A 7,226-nucleotide genomic window follows, 5' to 3' on the forward strand; every position below is an offset into this window, starting at 1 on the left:
ATTCAGGCAAAGTTCAGTTATTTGTGAAGACTCCTCTTCAGTCCATTGTTCTTTCAGAACCTATAAATGAAGACTCATTGACATAAGCAGGAGGTTTTGAACATGAACAATGTAAGATTAAGGTACAGTAAATGTGGAATTTTGGGGTTTTTGCATGTTTTTGGGTTAAATTCATAGTTAAAATGTGTAGTCTTAAAGTGTAATATTAATCATAAGTGGCACACATCCTTGGAGTTATATGTGTGTGTGTATGTGTATGTGTGTGTGTGACCAGCAACTTGTTAACTTCAGCATAAGTTTAGTCCTGTCTGTAGGCCTAGTATTGCCTGTCTGCAGGCGCCATTCTGGCGTAGTATCAACATTAACTTGTAGTTTTGGGACATCTTATCTGGTTTAAACTGTTGTTGGAATACTGAGTGGCGTGCTTTTTTAGTAGAAGATGGGTTTGCACACCAGTTCTACAATAAATCCAACAACTATTGAATGTCAGCTCCTGTGACCTGCAACTTCATTTTTGTCAACAATTGGTGCTTTTTAAACACAACGCAGAAGAAAACCAAAATGACCTCACGACTACAGAATTTATCCTTTAAATTCTTCAGTATGATGGGTTACAAGTTATTTTTCTTCACTCACCAGCCTGATGGTTTCCCGGTCTTCTACATCCGCGCAGTCTTCTAGACAGAGTTTGGATGCAGCCGTCTCTATTGTGGAGTATATTGGCATCCACCACTGCTGGACTAAGTCCTGACAGTGTAGGACCACCGTATCACAGAGTGACCAATCATCCTTCCAGCCATTATAACCAAGTCACTTTCAATGAGGGATGTAGATAAGACTGGCACAAGATGGTCTGTTTGTCCTTCAAAAAAGTGTAGTCACAGCTGCATTTCCTAGAAAAACAAATTAATTCAATTGAACTCAAATGTAAATTAAACTATTTCTGAAATGATGGGTTTTCCCGCAAGGTAAGGATAAATCACAACACAAAAATGCAATCCCTTCATCCATGCCATTTCATAGTAATCCATCCTTGTGGGATTGGTCACTACCTTGCTCGTTAGAGCACTCAATTCTGGCTTGTGGAAATGTATGGCTTTGCCATGTATTTAAATAAACACTGCTCAACAACAGTTATGTAACAGAGATGCTTGTGAATCAGGTTGACCTGCTTTGATGTCACTACATTTACTACAGGTGTACTACTGTGAGACGACCCTCAAAACAGGAATGGCTTTACAGGTGGTGACAACTGGTAATTTTTCCATCTTCATCCTTCTTGACTGATTTTCCACTATTTTTGCATTTGGATAGGGTCAGTGTAACTGCTGGTAGCATAAGCCAGTATCTGGAGTCTACAGAGGTTGCACAGGGTATTCCAACTCCTCCAGAATGGCACACCAATACTTTCCATTGCCAAAAAGATTGCTGTGTCTCTCACTGCAGTCTCAAGAGCATGGAAGAGATTCCAGGAAACAGGCAGTTGCTCTAGGAGAGCAGGGCAGAGTGGTAGAAGGTCCTTAACCCAGTAGCAGGACCAGTATCTGCTCCTTCGTGGATTAAGGACCTTCTACCACTCTGTCCTGCTCTCCTAGAACAACTGCCTGGAATCTCTTCAGGATCGGTAATGGTCGATAGTGGTAAATATTTGCGCCTGGGTTAGATCATACGTAATTAAAGAAATGACTAGGAGGAGGGGCGTTTCCACTTTCTGGAGGGAAAACCCGTTAGAGTTACTAGCTAATATTAGTTTTATCAACTACTTACTGCTCCAAGAATGGCAAGACAGCAATTTAGACTGTTGCAGGAAAACGTCAATCGCATGTTAAATAACAGAACAACTCCGCAGATGAGGGATCATCACAGACTGGTCGAGAGGTAACGTTAACTTTATGGTACAAAATTATAGCACCCTGGTAAGGTTAAAATATTGTAGCCTAGGCTATAGCCTATGGCTAGCGCATGCTAACTCATTCTATGTGTGTGTATTAGCCTGAACTAAAGTAACCACCAGACAATAAAACGGGCTCTGATAACGAACTACACTTAAGCTAGCAGCTACTGTTGTGTAAGAGATAACAACCGCATAGATGTCCTGGAGTTAATGGAGGGGAGGGGAGGGGAGGAGGGTGGGAAAGAAGAACTAGGAGCGAACTCACCGATGCACAGCGGACGTAGAGTCTATTAAAGGGATATATTTTTGGAAATAAGCTCATTTCCCACCTCCCCTCGAGCAAAACAATCGATATTTACCTTTTCCCCGTTCATCCAGCCATTCTGTAAGTCTGGCGATACAACTTTTAGCTTCAGCCTAGCATAGATCATTGAATCGGATTAGACCGTTAGCTTCTCGCCTGCTAGCATCATGCTTACAAGTGACTAAGATTTCTGGTAATTTTGCCATTTAAAACGTGTCTCTTCTCAAGTTAGAAAGTGCAATAAGACCAACTGAAAATGAAACATGCTGTTTTTCTAGGCTGATTTGACACAGAACTACACTCTCATCTGGTGTAAGAACCAAGGCAAGTTGCAACCGTACCATGGGCGCAGTGATAGCCTATCTGCAAATAGTCCCCATAGGCAAGAAGCAGGAAGTAGTGCCTGATATCCAAGGGGGCAGGCTTATACCAAAGTCTTTTTAAAGCAAGTCACGTCACTCGGCAGCCATATTGGCCATGGGGTCGGGCAGCGACTTTGACCGGAACAAGACCAGGCTCTATCTAAATGAATGGGGAGAGAGCTGGATGTCCGTGTTCCGAGGTGTAAGAGACATAAAAATCACATGTTTGAAATCGCGATGAAAATCTGACTAAAATCGCTGAAAAGGTTTGGTGGTTTTGTATCAAATTAACGCTTTAAAAGCCTTTTTCTTACTGGCAATTTTGGACTGCGCATGCTCTGTTCTTCACGACGCAGCTTTCAAAAAGCGTGACCGCCAAGGATCGGCCAAATGATTGGAGCAACGGCACTGGAAGAGGCGGGACGTGCAAACCATAGCCAACCGGTGTAAACAACCGCCATCTTTCGCGTTACGAAGTTACCCCATGCTTTTCAATGGGCGATTTTTCCAGTGCAGTGTCTCCTCATATATAAGTGTCTCTGCTTATACACAGATTTCCTGTTTACTAACAAAACTACATGCGCGCGCATCCACGGGGCAGAAGACGCCGAATGGCCGGTCTTAACGTTATAAAGTTAACCTAATAACCAGCTGCTGTACGCTATAATCGGCATTTTCTGTATGCCACTGTTGTCTAAATGATGATAACATCTCATTTATGAGCTTATTTCAGAGTTTGTCGTTCGTTTTCATTATTTATAAAACATCGTCTTTTTGGCGATTTTGGTGGTTTCTGGCAAATATATGCATTACTTTACATTCCTGAACATTCTCTAACCATCGTCATTTCGAATAGTGCTGTTTTCGGCACTAAAATTCATTTTAATCTTTTCACGGAGAGCAGCTGCTTGATGCTGTTCATGGTGCTTTCTGCCCCTTGCGTGCGCGTGCGTGTTTTCGAGAAATCTATGTATAGTGCATTCGTTTATGCTCTCCGAGATGCCTCGGATCTCGGGTGTGATGTCACGTCTGCACTTCAACCGTTTTTTTAATCTTTCGCGCGTCCGATCATAGACGTCACGTTTTGCGGAAGCACTGGCCAAGTTCCAGGCGTGTTTAGCTTCTGTTAGCAACGCTAGCTACATTTACCAACACCAGTTAAACAAGTCTTCATTCAATATTGCACTCACAACAAGGCCGATTTCCATTCCCATAGGCAGTGATATAGACGCAGTAAGGCATTGTAGTGATTGAAATCGTCATTTAAACCACCAAAGCGGTCCAAACACAATGAAAACCGTTAATATTTACAAATGAATATGGGCGCAGCCATCTTGGAATCTGTCTCGGAAACTTTCCTCGGTCTCCTCTGAGTTCGACGAGCAGACGAGGCCGCCTTCCGAGGAAAGGGGGCGTGCTCGTGCGTGTCACTAGGCAACGTCCTCGGATCTCGTCCTCGGAAGGTTAATAGAACGCACCATTAGCCCAAGGGGGCAGGCATATTCCCGGAAGTAGAAACACGAAATGAGCTGGTGATCAACGCTCTGCTAACTCCCTTGGACGGCCATAGATTTCAGATTTTTTTGCGATCCCATAACTTCATGTAACATGTGCCCTTTGTCTCCCTTATAGCTTCTGTGTATTCTGTATAGGGTATCGAAGGCAAAATTAATTCACTTCTTCCCCGTATATTACGTTGGTTTCCCGTAAAGAAGTATTTTAGCATGTCGGTTGTAGGGAAGCTAACGTTCGAGGGGAGATTCCCCGTAATGTTTGGATTAGAAGCTGAGTGAGCCTGCACGAAAACCATGACGGAAAGTAATTCGCAAGATCAGTGAAAATGCGTGGAGCCTACGGTAGCCTACTGTTTGATAGGGTAAAGCATTACCTAGAGGCAAGTAAACATAATAATAATATTAAAAACGAACGTTAACAATTTCAGAGGTTTTCGATCTATCAGACGAGTTACAGCAATGTGCAGGATGGCCAACGTCACGAAATGAGTACGAGTCTGCGCAGTACGACGGACAGTAAATGGAATTTTGTTTCAGCCCCCTTCCATTGAGAACTACGGAGTCTGTTTGTCCATTTCTTTTAGGTCTATGGTGATATCACTGCGCCCATGGCATATTACCATGGCATCCGGATTTGTTGCCGTTCAAAATGGCGGCTTCTCCCAAAACTACAGGAAAAGATCACGTGATCTGACGTAGCTCCTCACTCTCAATGGACATGCCCCCATGGTGTAGCACTAGCTGCCTGGCTGCAGCAACTTGACCTAGGTAGATTGTTTTATTTTTCTTCTTCTTTTTTTTGTCTGTACCGACAGTTAACATTGACCTCAAAAAACATTATCCATGTGAGCAATCGTTCTCCTTTAAGTATTATGATGAGGGAGTGTTTTCTGAAATTGTAGGCATGCCCAAGAAGAGACGGAAAATTCCATCTGGAATTTGACTGTAATGGTTTTGTAAAACCATTACATGACTCAGCGTGTAAAAAGTAGGGGGGTGACTAATGGTATTATACAAGTCATGTACAGTTGCACCCCTGCCTCTTTTTTTCCTCACAAATAATTTCCGAGATCTCTATAATTCAGCTGTAGTGTGTTTCACCTAAACAGATACACTGGAGGAAAACAAAAATACTCCACCACAAACTCTCATTCTGTTAATCATTGACCTTTTATTGTACGTACAACATCAACTAGCACACACAAGCATACTGTCCTTAGGTTGGCAATGGGAAATGTGCAAATGCACTATATATATATATATATATATACGCTTCATTCATAGAACAGAAAATTAATCAAAATAGCAGCAGTACAGGACTATAGTTTTTAAACCTCAAAGCATGTGCTGCTGCCTGAGGCCATTGATACACATCAAAACCTGACACAGATCCGAATCGATCTGGCCAGCAGTAGCAGCAGCAGCAGCTCTGGGGAGTGGAGGCCACTGTGAAGAGAGAGACACTTTCACAAATGAAGGTAGAAGAAAACACTGTGGGGTTTAGAGAGTTCTCATTTCACCCTCCTCGACATTTTCTTTAAAAAAAAAATAAATAAAAAATAAACACCTCCAATAAACCCTTTACTCTTACTTTTTTTTGTGGCGGCACGTTGGTCAGTTGTTTGCATATTGGCCTGACTCCTCTATGGCTGAAGCCATTGGAGAACACTGGCATGGTAGACAGGTCACTGCTTTGACCAGTTGAGTAGAGCATAGTGATACAAACAAGAAGACAATCCATTAACATCAGCTGCACAGAATGTCCTGTGTACTTCTCTTTCTTTATTTCTTAGATTGTCCTTGCAGAGCAGACTACTTGATGCATAGGAACGTCCTGAAATGTTGTAACTACAGGTGTTAAATTCAATAAGTTAAATTGAATGACTAAAATGGGCAATATAATAAGAAATACACAGAGAAATAAAGACACATTCAACAGATCAAAAAGGTTCAGACTAGTTACCGGTGATGTGAAAGGATATAGCACCTACTAGTGGCCAGATACTGTACGGATTTGCTGTTAAACTCTCTCTTGAGCCCTCTCGCTTGCTCTCACTGCCCCTTCTCTCTCTTTCCCTCCTCTCTCTGTCTCTCTCTCCCTCCATCCCCTCCCTCTCTCCATCTCCCCCTCCCCCCCTCTCTCTCTCCCAGAATAGAAGTATGCCTCTGATCTGAAATGAGCAACGTTGTGGCTGCAGTGGCATCCCATGTATCACTACTCTTCTCCTTGCCGGCAAGACAAAGTGGGTGAGCACTGAAACAAGTGGGGCAAGTCTCATCGGAGACACAGTGGCATAGAAAAAGAAAATGGTGCTTTGAGTTCACCTAAATGCGTTCAGAACAAGAGCGCGCCTACACTCACTTGCTTCAGCCCCTGGACCTTATAAAAAATAAAGTTCGGATGCCTATGAAAAATACAAGCATCTTAATTCAATACAAGATTTTCCATACCCATTATTTAAAAGGCTTATTACAAAAAATCCTCCAACATTTGAGGAACGAGTAGCAAGAGCAATTGTAAATACAATAGTGAAAATACCAACAACAAAAAAAAAACATTGTGGAATAATTATGAAATGCACGTCTAATCGCTTAGTCTATCATTTACACAACTGTAATGTCACCATACAGTGTGCATTGCCTTAGGCCTGGAGTTAAGACATAGTAGTAAGTAAAACCGTTTAATTATTACAAATAATATTTTTTACTGAGTTTGTCCAATAGACAGACTGAAGTCAAGAGGGAGAGTAACATGCATCAGTAACAGGACACTGACTATCAACTGGACATTTGTAGTGGACAACATTAAACGCACACACATTCAAGCCATTAAAACATTAAGGCCAACAGTGAAAATAGCATTACAGATCGATCAGTGGTAAGACAGGTATGGTCACTGCATGTGGTCATGTTTTTGATATTATGATATTCAACAATCATTCAATCAGTTAAGACAAATGTGGTCCCAGGTAAAAGGGTCTGTTAAAAACTAAATCTCTTTAAGTACAAAAGTCAGCAGTAGTGTGAAGTCTTGTTTAGCAACTGTCTGTATATCATCCATGTAATTCATTTTCAATTGATGTTGTCATGACAAGTTAGCACCCTATCTGTTGCCTACTGCGCAGCACTCAAGGCGAAGGCAAGAACTTCAA

The sequence above is a fragment of the Sardina pilchardus genome, chromosome 1 (genome assembly GCF_963854185.1).
Source record: "Sardina pilchardus chromosome 1, fSarPil1.1, whole genome shotgun sequence".
In the NCBI taxonomy this organism is placed as follows: domain Eukaryota; kingdom Metazoa; phylum Chordata; class Actinopteri; order Clupeiformes; family Clupeidae; genus Sardina; species Sardina pilchardus.